We start from the raw sequence: 15,706 nt of genomic DNA on the forward strand, positions 1-15,706 counted from the left end.
AATTTTCCAACAACAGGTCAAGATGCTGCTAAGTCAGTGCATCTCTGACCTGGGCAACGTTTGGTTTTATTTGCCGGTGTATGGATCCGCTGTTGTATTTTGAAAGCTGCTGTCTTTTAAAATGCTTATTTCCCCCCTGTTTTATTAGAAATTTATGGGCTGCCGGCTGGTTCAGTTCTCCATTAGGTTCGCAAGGCAGGCTAAATATGTCTGAATAAGTTTATCTCAGATGCTTGGGTGGGCGTTCCTCTCTGCCAGGAACTTACGGTGTGGGGCTTTTGGCAAGACATTCTCAGTGGGAATGACAGTGGCCTACCTCTAGGGTTGCCTGTTCTGGGTTGGGGGGAAGAAGGAGAAGGAGGAGGAGGAGGATTTTATATGACAACTTTCTCTACCACTTAAGAATCCAACTGGCTTACACTCAGTCTCCTTCCTTTCCCCTCCCCACAACAGACACCCTGTGAGGTAGGTGGGGCTGAGAGAGCTGTGACTACCCCAAGGTCACCCAGCTGGCTTCATGTGTAGGAGTGGAGAAACCAACCCGGTTCACCAGATTAGCATCCGCCGCTCATGTGGAGGAGTGGGGATTCAAACCCGGTTCTCCAGATTACAGTCCACCACTCCAAACCGCCGTTCTTAACCACTACACCACGCTGGCTCTCCAGCATGGAGATTTTGGGGGTGGGTTTGGGAGGGGCTGTGGCTCAGTGGAATAGCCAAGCAGAAGGTCCCAGGTTCAATCCCCAGCATCTCCAGTTAAAAGGACCAGGCAGTAGGTGATGTGAAAGACCTCCACCTTAGACCATGGACAGCCACTGCCAGTCTGAGTAGACAATACTGACCTTGATGGACTGATGGTCTGATTCAGTATACGGCAGCTTCATGTGTGAGGAGATGCCAGTCAGCTCCCATGCTGCAGATGGCTGGGTTCAAGTTGAGCCTCTGCGGGGCAACAGGAATAGGGTTGCCAGGTCCCTCTTTGCCACCAGCAGGAGGTTTTTGGGGCAGAGCCTGAGGAGGGGGGGTTTGGGGGAGGAGAGGGACACCAATGCCATAGAGTCCAATTGCCAAAGTGGCCATTTTCTCCAGGTGAACTGATCTCTATTGGCTGGAGGTCAGTTGTAATCGCAGGAGATCTCCAGCTAGTACCTAGAGGTTGGCAACCATAATCAGCAACCTCTCATTGTACCACGCCAAACATTCAGATGAAACAAGCATAGAATCATAGTGTTGGAAGGGGCCATAGAGGCCATCTAGCTCAACCCCTTGCTTAATGCAGGATCAGCCTAGACATCCCTGACAAGTGCTTGTCCAGCCTCTGCTTAAAGACTGCCAGTGAGGGGGAGCTCGCCACCTCCCTAGGTAGCCGATTCTACTGTCGAACAACTCTTAGTGTAATTTTTTTCTCCTAATATCCATCCGGTACCTTTCCGCCTGCAATTTAAACCCATTATTGCGAGTTCTGTCCTCTGCTGCCGACAGGAACAGCTCCCTGCCTTCCTCTAAGTTCAGATACTTAAAGAGAGCAATCCTGTCCCCCCTCAACCTCCTCTTCTCCAGGCTGAACATTCCCAACTCCCTCAGCCTTTCCTTGTAGGGCTTGTTCTCCAGGCCCCCGATCATCCTCGTCGCTCTTCTCTGCACCTGCTCCATTCTGTCCATGTCCTTTTTGCAGTCAGTTACAGGAGACCGATAGGGTTGCCAACAGGCCTGGAGAGAAAAAAAATCCTGTCCCTTTAATAGAGATTCAGTGTGTGAAAACGGGCAGCTGAAGTTTCTCATGGAATTGAGGGCCTGATCTCACTCGATAAATAATATCCCACTAAACCTTTATTAAAGGGGCATGAGGTTTTTCTTCCAAGTAGCTGGCAACCCTACAGTTGGCAACCCTATGCTTTCCTAGCGCAAGCTTAATGTACATGCATAATATATGCAATGTTTACAGAAAACCCAGTATTCATTGTTTTATAAAGGTAGGTTCTTCCTAGGGTTAGGATTTAAATCTACAAGATATAAAATAAATAATGTAATGACCAGATGATCAAAAATAAGTTGCTATCCCATTGTTTCTAAAGCCCAAACAATGAGCAATTTGAGATTTGTTTTGTTTTAAATAGTTTAGCTTCTGCAAAAAGTTGTGTGCCCTGACTTGCATGGCCCAGTCTACCCCTATCTTTTCAGATCTTGGAAGGTAAGCAGGGTCAGCCCTGGTTAATAGTGGATGGGAGACCACCAAAGAAGTCCAGGGTTGCTGCGCAGAGGCAGGCAATGGCAAAACACCTCTGTTCCTCTCTTGCCTGGTGGACCGTGCTGGAGTTGCCATAAGCTGACTGCGACTTGACTGCACTTTCTGCCATCAGTGGATGGTGTTGACGATGGGGCTGTTTCTTCTTGGTGGAAAATGTCCAACAAGGCAAGGGTATATGTGGTCTGTGCGCCCACTTTTAAACATATCACAGTCCAGAGATTTCATGGCCCGATCAAGAGGCCCGATGTTTCTGGCAAGCTTTGCCCTGATGCTAATCCAGAGAAAGAACAGCTGCCAGGAGAAATTTCTGAGCTTAAACAGTAAGGTCACCGGAGGTTGTGTTTGGAAGGATTTGGGATCTGCAGCAGAAAAATAACTCCACAACAGTGAAAGCCATTCACTAAATGCTTAGGGCTGTTTAGCTTGGAAAGAAGGTGGTTAAGAGGAGACATGATAGAGGTCTATAAAATTCTGCGTGGTATGGAGAGAGTGGACAGGGAGAAGCTTTTCTCCCTCTCCCATAATACTAGAACATGGGGTCATCTGCTGAAGCCGGAGGGTGAGAGATTCAAAACAGATAAAAGGAAGTATTTCTTCACGCAACACATAGTTAAATTGTGGAACTCCCTGCCCCAGGATGTGGTGACGGCTGACAAGGCTTTAAGAGGGGAGTGGACATGTTCATGGAGGAAAGGGGTATTCATGGCTACTAGTTAAAATGGATACTAGTCGTGGTGCATACCTATTCTCTCCAGGATCAGAAGAGCAGGCCTATTCCATTGGGGGCTGTGGAACACAGGCAGGATGGTGCTGCTGCAGTCCTCTTTGTTTGTGGGCTTCCTAGAGGCACTGGTCGGCCACTAGTGAACCGACTGCTGGACTTGATGGGCCTTGGTCTGATCCAGCAGGGCTTTCCTTATGTTCTTATGAATGGGCTCGCAGTAGGGTTGCCAAATTCCAAACTGATAAATGGAAGTATTTCTTTACACAACGCATAGTTAAATTGTGGAACTCCCTGCCCCAGGATGTGGTGGTAGCTGCCAACTTGGAAGGCTTTAAGAGGGGAGTGGACGTGTTCATGGAGGAGAGGGCTATCCATGGCTACTAGTCCAAATGATACTAGTCATGATGCATACCGATTATCTCCAGGATCAGAGGAGCACGCCTATTATAGTAGGTGCTGTGGAACAAAGGCAGGATACTGCTGCTGCACTCGTCTTGTTTGTGGGCTTCCTGGAGGCCCCTGGTTGGCCCCTGTGTGAACAGACTGCTGGACTTGATGGGCCTTGGTCTGATCCAGCAGGGTTTTTCTTATGTTTTTATGTTCTAAGACCTAGGCATGGCTATCAAAGATAGGACATTTTGGAGGACATTGATTCATAGGGTCGCACACACAGGGCAAGGTGGGACTTTTGCCCAGTGGGCTCCTGATTGGCTTGCGGATTTTGTAAAAGTTGCTTTCAGGGGCAGCTGCCACCACAGCACAAGGATCTTCACTGCGTGACTGAAGGCAAGCTGTGTCTACGCAAGAAAAGATTTTTTAAACAATATGTTCATTTTAAAAAAGTTTCCTGCTAAACTGTACTTCTGCCTGAAACGCTGAAGAGTTCCTATCAGATTAACGCAGAACCTCACTCCCTGACCTTTTGTGATTTGGTCTGCCTCCAGCAGCAAGCATTTTTTGGTTGTGTCCACCGTAGGGTTGCCAGCCTCCAGGTACTAGCTGGAGATCTCCTGCTGTTACAACTGATCTCCAGCTGATAGAGATCAGTTCACCTGGAGAAAATGTCTGCTTTGGCAATTGGACACTATGGCATTGAAGCCCCTCCCCTTTCCAAACCCCGCCCTCCTCAGGCTCTGCCCCAAAAACCTCCCGCCGGTGGCGAAGAGGGACCTGGCAATCCTAGCCCACCGCCCTGTGGCAGAATTCCAAGATACCCTCAGGCTCCAAAAGGTTGGAGACCCCTGGGTTAGAGTTAGGGTTGCCAACCTCCAGGTGGTAACAACCAAAGAAATACTCAAATTCACTGTTACTTAATAGTGGCAGGAAGAAAACAGTGCAGGCAACTGTATCAAAAACATATATTCATGAAAGAGTGCAAGACATAAACAAACAACAAGTGCTATTACAAGAATCTCTAACAAAGAATTACAAAATATATACAAGGCTATTCACAATGTGACAGCAATGATAGGTAAAGCACAATGGCTATCTCCAACGAGATTAAGAAAGTCCAATGTCAGTGGTTTCAAAAATCAACGTCTGCTGGAACGCCTCTTGCTGCTCCTCAGGCTCCACCCCCAAAATCTCCAGGTATTTCCCAACCCGGAGCTGCCAACCCTAGTTAGAGTGTCAGGCTGGGACCCTGGTTCGAATCTCTGCTCTGCCATGAAAACTCACTCAGTGACCTTGGGTCAGTCACTCTCTCAGCCGAACCTACCTTACAGGGTCGTTGTGATGATAAAATGGAGGAGGGGAGGACAAACCGCTTTAGAAATCCATTAGGGAGATAAGCAGGGTATAAGTATAAATCACTTGATAAGTGAGTATAGTGAATTTGTTAGAGCGTCAGACTAGGGCCTGGGAAAACTTGGGTTCAAAGCAACACACTGCCATTGCAGTTCATGCCAGTCAGGCTCTCTCAACCTAGCCTACCTCACAGGGTTGTTGTGAGGACAAAATGGGGGACGGGAGAGCCATATGCGCCGTCCTGAGTTCCTTGGAGGAAGGGTGAGACAAAAATGGTCCAGATAAATAAATCAGGGGCTAGATCTGGCCTCCAGCTGCCTGGCATGACCATTTGCTCTTGCTTCCAATTAAATATTTCTATTTTCTCGTGGGCTTTTGCTGCACTGGTCGGTCTTTTCGTGCCGATTGACCGTTTTAAAAGAATCTCGTCGTTGAGGCTGTGTCCCGATTTCTTGTTTGTTTGTGAATGATGGGCATCGCCTCAAGCATTTTGGCTGGAAGGACCAAATGAAGAGATAAAAACGGTGCCACGCAGAATGAGAACAATGCAGAGTTAGGGAATCAGCTGTGCAGAGGGGGGAGCAGTGCATTAAAACAGTAAACAGAAAATTATACTAAATTGTTTCTGGGAGCAAACAGTGGCGATCCTGATCGAACTGGGATGGGTTCTTTTTGCCACTGTAGAGATTCACCACCCTGCTTCAGAGCTTATTCCATCTTCAGCCTTTCTGAACAGATATTTATCCAGCGCCGAGGACTGATTTTCTCAGCGGGAAAGTTCTCCCTGCTCTTTTCCTAGCACTGGCAATCGAGCCTATTCTCTCTCGCTGACCCCTAGGTGGCCTCAAGGAGTACGGATCGCCTTTTCCGCACAGCGTTCCTCCTTCCTATCCAAAAGCATCCTTCGTCACTCCCCCCGCCCCAAACACAACCTGCATGGCTGCTTTTCAACTTTCCCTCCTAGCTCTGGCATTCACGGCTCCTTCTCTCCTGGACCCTTTCTTTTTAAAAAAATATCCCGCAAGACGTGGTATGCCTTTTCTGATGGGGCAGAGACCTTGAAATTGGACAGCCCCGGGCAAGGGCATCAGGGAAATCGTTCCGAATGGAGACCTGCCACATAACCAAAGGGAGGAAGAAAGGGGAACGCAGACAAAAATTGAGGCCGATCAATGAAGATCTGATTGGATGGCAGAATGAAATGAAACCCCCAATAGAGGGTGAACAAACCACAACTGGGGGACCTAAAAGGGTCATCTTCCTTGCCCGTTTGATCATAGAATTGTAGAATCATACAGTTGGAAGGGACCACTGGGGTCATCTAGTCCAACCCCCTGACAAAGCCGGAAATTCATAACTACCTCCCCCACCCACACCCTCAGTGACCCCTACTCCATGCCCAGAAGATGGCAATAAACCCCTCCAGGATCCCTGGCTAATCTGGGCTAGAGGAAAATTGCTTCCTGACCCCAAAGTGGTGATCGGCACTACCCTGGGCATGCAAGAAAGGGCCACAAGAGCCAAACGCTGGTGCAAACCTTCCTGCCCTCCCTCTCATCATCTTCCGAAGGTCACAGAATCAGCACTGCTGGGGAATGGTCATCTGGCCTCTGCTTAAAAACCTCCAAGGAAGGAGAGCTCACCACCTCCCGAGGAAGCCTGTTCCACTGAGGAACCGCTCTAACTGTGAGAAAGCTCTTCCTAATGTTTAGCCGTAAACTCTTTTGATTTAATTTCAACCCGTTGGTTCTGGTCCGACCTTCCTGGGCAACAGAAAACAACTTGGCACCATCCTCTACATGATAGCCCTTCAAATACTTGAAGATGGTTATATCACCTCTCAGTCATCTCCTCTCCAGGCTAAACACCCCATGAGCTTCAAATTGATGATGTCCTCTCAACAGAGAGCACGGCTAGGTGTCCGTCATCCTTTTTTAGTTTTGTTTCTTTTACAGATGATCAGGGTCTTCTGCTCTAGGCAGGCACCTCCTGAGAAGAACTAGTCCTTAGCAAAGGGCTGCTTTTGCCCTTCACGCCCCGAGAGTTGACTTCTCTAATGTGAAATTAGTTCCATTTCTGCCTTATTAGAGGACGAAACTGAAAGGGGGAGATAAGAAAGGGGTGTGTGTTGGGTGAGAGTCACGGGAGTAGAAGATAAGGCCAGCTCTGCACAGTTACTGAGCTTGACTTTCATCCTCTTTCACAGCAAGCCAACAACTTAGGGGCAGGCCGTAGGCCCTTCTTTCGCTGGACCCACATTCTCCCCTCGCTTCTGGGAGAGAACGAAGAAGTCCTGCCTACCACTATACACCTCCTTCAACTAATCCCTGTCCTTCTTCAAGAGCTTGAATGCAACTTTAGAAACTCCGCCCAGGCTGACTGCCTTTCCCCCCCCAGTAAAACCTCTTCCTCTCCTAGGACTGGATTTTACCCTAAAGCCCAACAATGCAACTTCTTCCCTTAGTGCTATTAAAGCCAGGGGTGGGTGGGAATGGGCATTTGCCATTCTGTTAAGCAGAGTTAAAATCCTGCCTGTTAACTTCAATGCACTTCGGGGCTGTTCAGTGAACTCTAATGCACTCAGAATGAAACCGAGGGCTTGTTTTAATGGCATCTAAAATGGGCTACATGGTCATATGGTGGCCGGGGGAACAGGCTGGGTGAAAATTAAGTAAAGATGCAGCCTTTAATTATATTGAGCATGGCTGCAACCCTAAACACAGTTATGTAAGAGTAAGTCCCATGGAACACAGTGGGTCTTTCTTCTGAGTAGACAGGCTGTTGGTTGCTGTAGTTAGGATTGGCCTTAGGCATCTCTGTACTGCAAGGGACTGAAAATAGTTGTATCTGTTGGGACCTTGCAAATCATCAAAATCTAGTTTCCCACCCAACTTTGCAGGCTTTGATGATTGTCCAAAGTCCTGTTTTCCAGCCTGTACCCACCTTGCTACACTGAGAGCAGTCTAGGATAGTTCTAAGAAGCTCTTGTGCCCAAATCCAAATACAGATGCTTCTGTCACCCGTAAGAGACCACCCCCCTCCCATGACCTCTTTTCTCTTCTGATGGAAATCAGTTATTGCTGAGGGTTAGATCTGATTTCATGTCCTGGAAGGGCTAGCGGGCAAGCAAGCTGGAACTCTTAGGATGTATTCCCAGTTTCAGGGGAGGTACGGGACCTCAGGAGCTTTGAGCAGGCAGATTGGGAGCCAGGGGTCTCCTAGACTGTATCCTTGGACCAAGAACAGGAGTGGGGGGGGGTAGTACAGATCCCAAAGGGATGGTAAAATGAGTAAAGGGAAAGAAGAAATTCCCAATGGGCTTGAAGAATGGCAGAGGGATCGAGAAAGGGGTGCTGAGGAATTAGGTCAGTACAGAGGACGAGAGGAAACCAGGGAAACTTTCCGCCTAGCTGCTTTCCCCTCCCACCTCCCGCATCCCGTCTCCCCCGGCAACCGCATCCCGCGCGATGGAATGTGGTACCCAAGCTCACTCACCCGCTGCTTTGCCTGTAGCCAAGCTGGGCTTTGGGGTCCCTTGCTGGGGTCTGTCCCCAACTCCTGCTGCCAGCTGTCACGCTCTGAAGTCTCAGATTTGGGGAGGGGGTATAGGGAGAGCGTTGTGGGGGCCCGCCTACTTCAAGGGATGACAGGCGGCTCTGCTCAGCCAATGGGGAGGCAGGAGGCCGCCCAGATGGAGATCACCGCTCCGTGGGGTGGGCAGGGGACGCGGATGATGTCATGATGTATGGGGGGAGGGGAAGGGGATGATTTTGGGATGACGGCAGGCTGTGACTTCAGCTTCCTCCCCCAGCCCTCCTTCTGGGAAGAGGGGATGCTGCAGTTCTTAGTTGGGCCAGTTAATAGCATATTGATTATGCCTTGCCTCCCTCACCTGGCTCTGAGGGGGGGGGGGAGAAGGTTGGTGGTCTCTAGGGTTGCCAACCTCCAGGTGCTAGCTGGAGATCTCCTGCTATTGCATCTCATCTCCAGCCAATAGAAATCAGTTCACCTGGAGAAAACGGCCAATTTGGCAATTGGATTCTATGGCATTGAAGTCCCTCCCCTCCCCAAACCCCACCCTCCTCAGGCTCTGCCCCAAAAACCTCCTGCTGGTTGTGAAGAGGGACCTGGCAACCCTAGTGGTCTCAGCTGAGCTGGGCCAGAGGCCCAGAATACCTGGGTTCTTAAACTATGGGAAAAGGGTCTGCTAGATTTGGTTAACAAATAGAAATCCAAGTTATCTGTGGTAGCCATGAAAAGACTGGTGGCCCCTAAAAACCCAGGGCATATATTAGGGCAGAAAGCCAGCGTGGGGTAGGGGTCAAGGTGTCAGACGAAGACCTGGGAAACCCAGGTTCGAATCCCCGCTCTGCCATGGAAGCTTGCTGGGTGACCTTGGGCCAGTCACACACTCTCAGCCCTGACCCTGGCTAGTATTTGGACGAGAGACCTGCAAGGAATACCAGGAATAGCAGGGTCATGATATGGGAGGCAGGCAATGGCAAACCATCTCCCAACGTCTCGGACCTTGAAAACCCTATAGAGTCCCCCTAAGTCAGCTGTGACTTGATGGCAAAAAAATAAAAATAAAAATTAGGGTTGGGTTTAGGAGTGAATGAGAATTCCCTTGTTAGTGGTAGAGGCCGCAAACTAAAGCACACCTACTTGAAAACCAGCCCCATTAAACAGTGCGACTTACTTCCAAGTAAATATGCACAGCAGCGGACTGCAAGAATGTGAGCAAGGGACCCAGAAGTCCCAAGTTTGAATACTAGTAGGTGGCACTAATATTTGGCCTCAGTTTCCCCATCTGCATTATGGGCATAATAACAGCAAGAGTGTAGTGCATAATAATAATACTAACAATAGTAACAGTAATAGTAGTAGTAGTAGTAATAATAATAATACCTGACAGATTTGTTAGGAAGACTAGTAAGAGATAATATGAACATTTTCTGAACACTTGATGGGTTGAATAAATGCTAAATATATTTTATTCTCTGAGAAGGAGCCACCGTTTTAAAATTTAAAATAACGCAGAGATGTTATTAAGGTGTTTCCAAAGCAGGAAAACAAAATAAAAATTAATGGTTAAGTAAATAGCCTGTGACCTCATCAAGAAAAATATTACGGAAAAGACAGCATGTAAGAATGGAAGGGGAGAGCAGGTACATAACTGATTTGGGCTCAAAATTAGAATTCTTGTACTTATTTATTTCTCACATATATCTAGAAGGACAGTGTGGCCTAGTAGTCAAACAAGGATCTGGGTGACCACACTCTGCCATTAAAGTTTGCTGCGTGACGTTGGGCCAGTTACAGATTCTCAGCCTAACCTACTTCACAGGGTTGTTGTGAACTCGTGAGGATAAAATAAAGGAAAGGAGAGCCATGTAAGCGGCTTGGGATCCCCATCGGGGAGAAAGTCAGGGTATCAGTGAAGTAAATAAATAAACACCCCACCTTCTCAAAGCACAGTACATGCTAGCTGACCCCCGCTTTCCTTACAACAACCCTGTGAGGTAGGTCAGATTGAAAGAGGGAGGAGGGACTGGCCTAGGGTTGCCAGGTCCCTCTTTGCCACCAGAGGGAGGTTTTTGGGGCTGAGCCTGAGGAGGGCAGGGTTTGGGGAGGGGAGGGACTTCAATGCCGTAGAGTTCAATTGCCAAAGCGGCTATTTTCTCCAGGTGAACTGCTCTCTATCGACTGGAGATCAGTTGTAACAGCAGGAGATCTCCAGCTAGTACCTGGAGGCTGGCAACCCTAAACTGTAGGCTTGGTGGGTCTGAACTAACTTTAATGGATATAGCAAGGCTGAGGAGGCATAAATTTGGGAACTGATACCATTAGGCTGGTCACAAGCTCCTGTGAACTGTTTGGCCATTTATTCATGGAAGGTTTTGCATTGGATTTGTCACTCTATAGATGCACATTTTCCCCATCTGAATTCTCAAAACTCTACATGGCGGCTTATTGTTGAGTTTTGAGAATATGGATAGGGGAAAAGTGCATCTAAAGAGTGGCAAACCCAATGCAAAACCTTCCATGAATAAATGGCCTGAGATTTGGGGCCGTGATTACATATCAGCTGGGAAGAGAATATCCTAACAAGTGCCCTCTGGTGACGACATCCTGCCATTTATAGCAACATATTCAATTCTGGTGACAGACAGCTCTGGTGTCTGTGAAGGAGGTGGAGCATAGATGATTTCATAGGGATGATGTCACCTGATGATGGGAATTTTTGTTTGACCTCATTCCTTCCTAGGTACCTGAGAGAATGCTGTCTGTAAAGAGCTCTTACCTAGTGAGCCAATGTGGCTGACATCGATTGCTAAGTGCCGTATTGCTCTTAGTATATCTTTAAGAGTGTGCGTGTGTTAAGTGCTGTCAAGTCGCTCTCTACATGGCGACCCTATGAATCGATGTCCTCCAAAACGTCCTGTCGTGAACAGCCTTGCTCAGGTCTAGCAAACAGAGGGCCGCGGCTTCCTTTATAGAGTCCATCCATCTCTTGCTGGGTCTTCCTCTTTTCCTGCTGCCTTCAACTTTTCCTAGCATTATTGTCTTTTCCAGTGACTCTTGTCTTCTCATAATGTGACCAAAGTACGATATCCTCAGTTTAGTCATTTCAGCTTTCTAGGGACAGTACAGGCTAGACTTGATCCAGAACCCACCGATTTGTTTTTTTGGCGGTCCACGGTATCCGTAGCACTCTCTTCCAACCCTGCATTTCAAAGGAATCTACTTTCTTCCCGTCAGCTTTCTTCATTGTCCAGCTTTCACGCCCATACATAGTAATAGGGAATACTATGGCGTGAAATAACTTGATCTTTAAATACTTAATAAAAAAGCCGGAGATAGTAGTAGGGGTGACAGCTCTGGATTGAGAAATACCTGGAGATTTTGGGGGCGGAGCCTGAGCAGGGCGGGGTTTGGGGAGGGCAGGGACTTCAATGCCATAGACTCCAATTGCCAAAGTGGCCATTTTCTCCAGGTGATCTCCATCGGCATCAATTGTAATTCCAAGACATCTCCAGGCTCCACCTGGACATTTAGTAAACCAAATAACACCTGAGCTGCAAACAACTAGGTTAGCGAAAAAGAAAACAGCACGCTGGCTCCACGATTGCAAAAACTTATATTAACTACTCCAAACTATGAATACACCTAATACTAAATTCTACAATTCCTACCAACATTTTAAACTGTCACCATACCTGGACATTGGCTACCCTACTCATGTGTTACCTGAAAAGTGAGGTTATGGGGTGTAGCTACGCCAGTGACGGCCAGCATCTACGTTCTGATGGGCTACCCTATGCTCCAGGCAGTGGTCCAAAGGCCAAAACCACATCTAGTCCCCAAATAAAACAAAATAAAACCACCTCACAAATGATCAATCTCCTTGAAGATGTGGGTACCGCATTTGTCAACAGGGCTGCCGACCTCCAGGTGGCGGGTGTAGATCTCCCGCTATTACAGGTAACAGATTTCAGTTCACCTGGAGAAAATGGCTGCTTTGGAAGGCGGACTCTATGGCATCATACGCCATTGAAGTCCCTCCCCTCCCCAAACCCCGCTTTCCTCAGGCTCTACCCCCCCAAAATATCCAGGTATTTCCCAACCTGGAGCTGGCAATCCTGTCTGTCCCGATTCCGCAGGCCTAAATGTATATTCAAGTTAGTCCCATTTACATATTGCATATTAGATCAGAAAGAGATGGAACAGCCAAGCGGGGAATCTCTCTTCCCTGTATCGAACAACCTGACAACCTTTTCATTCCTTTTTTCCCTTTTATTTATAGCTCTCTTTTTTGTCTGAAGCCTTCCAAACTTATTATGAGAGAAGCTGCGTAGAAATTTTTTGATCATGCTTTAATTAAAATCTGGTAGAGCTGGTGGGGAGGGTCGCGTGATAAAAATGCCTCCGGGGGAGATCTGACTGACAGGCTGCCAGTTTGCCATCCCTGATCTAAAGACTATAAATTTAATTTAAATTAATGATAATGTCCTCTCTCCTCAGGGAACTGTAGCTCCATCGGGCAGGTTGGTGATCTCTGACCACACAACAGTTCCCAGGATTCTTTGGGGGAAAGTCCAGGGCACTTAATTATGCTTTTTTATTTAAGTTATACCTATACTGCCTCATGAGAGCCAACGTAGTTTAGTGGTTAAGAGTGGGGGACTCCAATCTGGAGAACCGGGTTCGATTCCCCACTCCTCCACATGAAGCCTGCTGGATGACCTTGGGCCAGTCACAGTTCTCTCTGAACTCTCCCAGCCCTTGTGGAGGCAGACAGTGGCAAACCACCTCCGAACGTCTCTTGCCTTGAAAACCCTGCGGGGTCGCCGTAAGTCAGCTGAGACTTGACGGCGCTTTCCGTCGCCCCATACTGCCTCATATTAGCTGTGAAGTTGCTAGAAATTTGTTATAGTGCGTGAGCTGTGACTTGGAAACAGAGGTCCTAATGTCTTTGTGGAGGAAAGAGCACGTAGAGAAGAGTCAGCAGTATGGTTGCCAACTCCAGGTTGGGAAATTCCTGGAGATGTTGGGGGGTGGAGCCTGGGGAAAGTTGAGTTTGGTGAGGGGAGTTGGCTTGTTGGGATATAACGCCCTAGAATCCATCCTCCAAAGCAACCATTTTCTCCAGGGGAACTGATCTCTGTTGTCTGGAGATCAGCTGTAATTCCAGGAGATCTCCAGGCTCCACCTGGAGGTTGGAAACCCTAATCAGAAGCCATGGAGGCAAAACCAGATGGGGTGGTTCTTCCTTCAGTAGTTGTGCAGCAAAGGATAGCTTAGCAGGCACAGATTTTCATAGGCGTCGGAGAAGGTGCGCTTGCTGAAATTCTCTCTTTTCTAGACAACTGCTAGAGACAGAAGAAGAAGAGTTTGTTTTTATATGCCGATTTTCTCTACCACTTAAGGCAGAATCAAACCGGCTTATAATCACCTTCCCTTCCCCTCTCCACAACAGACACCCTGGGAGGTAGGTGGGGCTGAGAGAACTGTCACTAGCCCAAGGTCACCCAGCTGGCTTCATATGTAGGAGCAGGGAAACAAATCCAGTTCACTAGATTAGCCTCCGCCGCTCATGTGGAGGACACATGAACACATGAAGCTGCCTTCTACTGAATCAGACCCTCGGTCCATCAAAGTCAGTATTGTCTACTCAGGCTGGCAGCGGCTGTCCAGGATCTCAGGCAGGGGTCTTTCACATCATCTACTTGCCTGGTCCCTTTAACTGGACATGCCAGGGATTGAACCTGGGACCTTCTGCATGCCAACCAGAGGCTCTACCACTGAGCCACAGCCCCTCCTGAGTGGGGAATCAAACCCGGTTCTCCAGGTCAGAGACCACCGCTCCAAACCACCGCTCTTAACTACACACCACCTTTCCTTAGTATCTGATAGAACAACCTACAGAACATTTTAACTTTGGGGGAAATAGTAGGGGGAAGTACCAAAGCAGAAGAGACGATGGTTAGAATATTAAGTCCCCCAGTGTTAGCTTAATTAGGATCCCTACCCGGATTTCTTTGCCCCGCTCCCCTGCAGTAGAAATGTGAAAGCTTCGGGCTGATTCTGCCGACTAATTTTGGTCCTACCAAAACAGGGGAAGATGTCCAGCTGGTTTTTAGGATCACCTCTCCGAGTGACAGCTATTAAAGCGGTATGCCGTAGATTCTATTACTGCCGGGCCAAATTGCAACACGCAAACGCAATGGGATTTTTCTCCCCCCTCGACTGACTTTAATCAGCGACCCAGAAAGTTATCTCAGAGGCTGTAATGGTAATGAATCCCCTCGTCGGCTAGACCAGTGCTTTTTCCAGCTGGGCTCTGGGGAACTGGGATGCTGCAGTGCCCCCAACCTCCCAGTGAGCCCTGGAGATCTCCCAGAATTACAACTGATCTCCAGAATACAGAGATCAGTTCCCCCAGAGAAAAAGGCTGCTTTGGAGGGTGGGCTGTATGGCAGTAAACCCCACTGAGGTCTCTCTTCTCCCCAAACCCTGCCCTCCCCATAGGGTGGCCAACCTCCAGGTACTAGCTGGAGATCTCCTGCTATTATAACTGATCTCCAGCTGACAGAGGTTGGTTCACCTGGAGAAAATAGCCGCTTTGGCAATTGGACTCTATGGCATTGAAGTCATTCCCCTCCCCAAACCCCACCCTCCTCAGGCTCCGCCCCAAAAACCTCCTGCTGGTGGTGAAGAAGGACCTAGCAACCCTACCTCCCCAGGATTCACCCCCAAATCTCTAGGAATTTTCCATCCCAAAGTTGGCAACCTTCCTAATACATGCTCCGGAAATTAAGGTGAAAATAGGGTTGCCAGGCCCCTCTTTGCCACCGGCGGGAGGTTTTTGGGGTGGAGCCTGAGGAGGGCGGGGTTTGGGGAAGGGAGGGACTTCAATGCCCTAAAGTCCAATTGCCAAAGCGGCCGTTTTCTCCAGGTGATCTGATCTCTATCGGCTGGAGATCAGTTGAATTAGCAGATCTCCTGCTACTACCCGGCAGTTGGCAACCCTATAGTACCTGGAGGTTGGCAACCCTAGGTGAAAAGGATGCCTTGAAGGTACCAAGGGTGAAAACTGTTTCCCTCGGTTTTCTCATCGAGAAAGAACTTATTGTTCTTCCCCACCCGGCAAAAACTCTGCCGTATCTACACAGAACTGGCTTATCTCTGCAGAGGACCGTATTTGACATTCTCCAGCGACGCCTCTCCGTTGATTTTCATTCTGGTTCTCGCCTGTCTTCGTGACGTTCCTTTCCGTTTTCACTCTGATACGATGTGCCCGTGTTTTCGAGTTTGTTGTCCTTTATTTATTTATTTCGGGTATTTATAGTTCTCTGCTTTAAAAAGAAACAGTGATAAATGATTTAAACCTGTCAAAACTTTGTTGCAGTGGCATGTAAAAGCTGGATGTTTTAGAGGTAGGCAGGTCGCTGTAGGTAGATCATTCCAGAATTTGGGAGCTCCTC

This window comes from Euleptes europaea, chromosome 1 (assembly GCF_029931775.1).
Source record: "Euleptes europaea isolate rEulEur1 chromosome 1, rEulEur1.hap1, whole genome shotgun sequence".
NCBI classification, from domain to species: Eukaryota; Metazoa; Chordata; class Lepidosauria; order Squamata; family Sphaerodactylidae; genus Euleptes; species Euleptes europaea.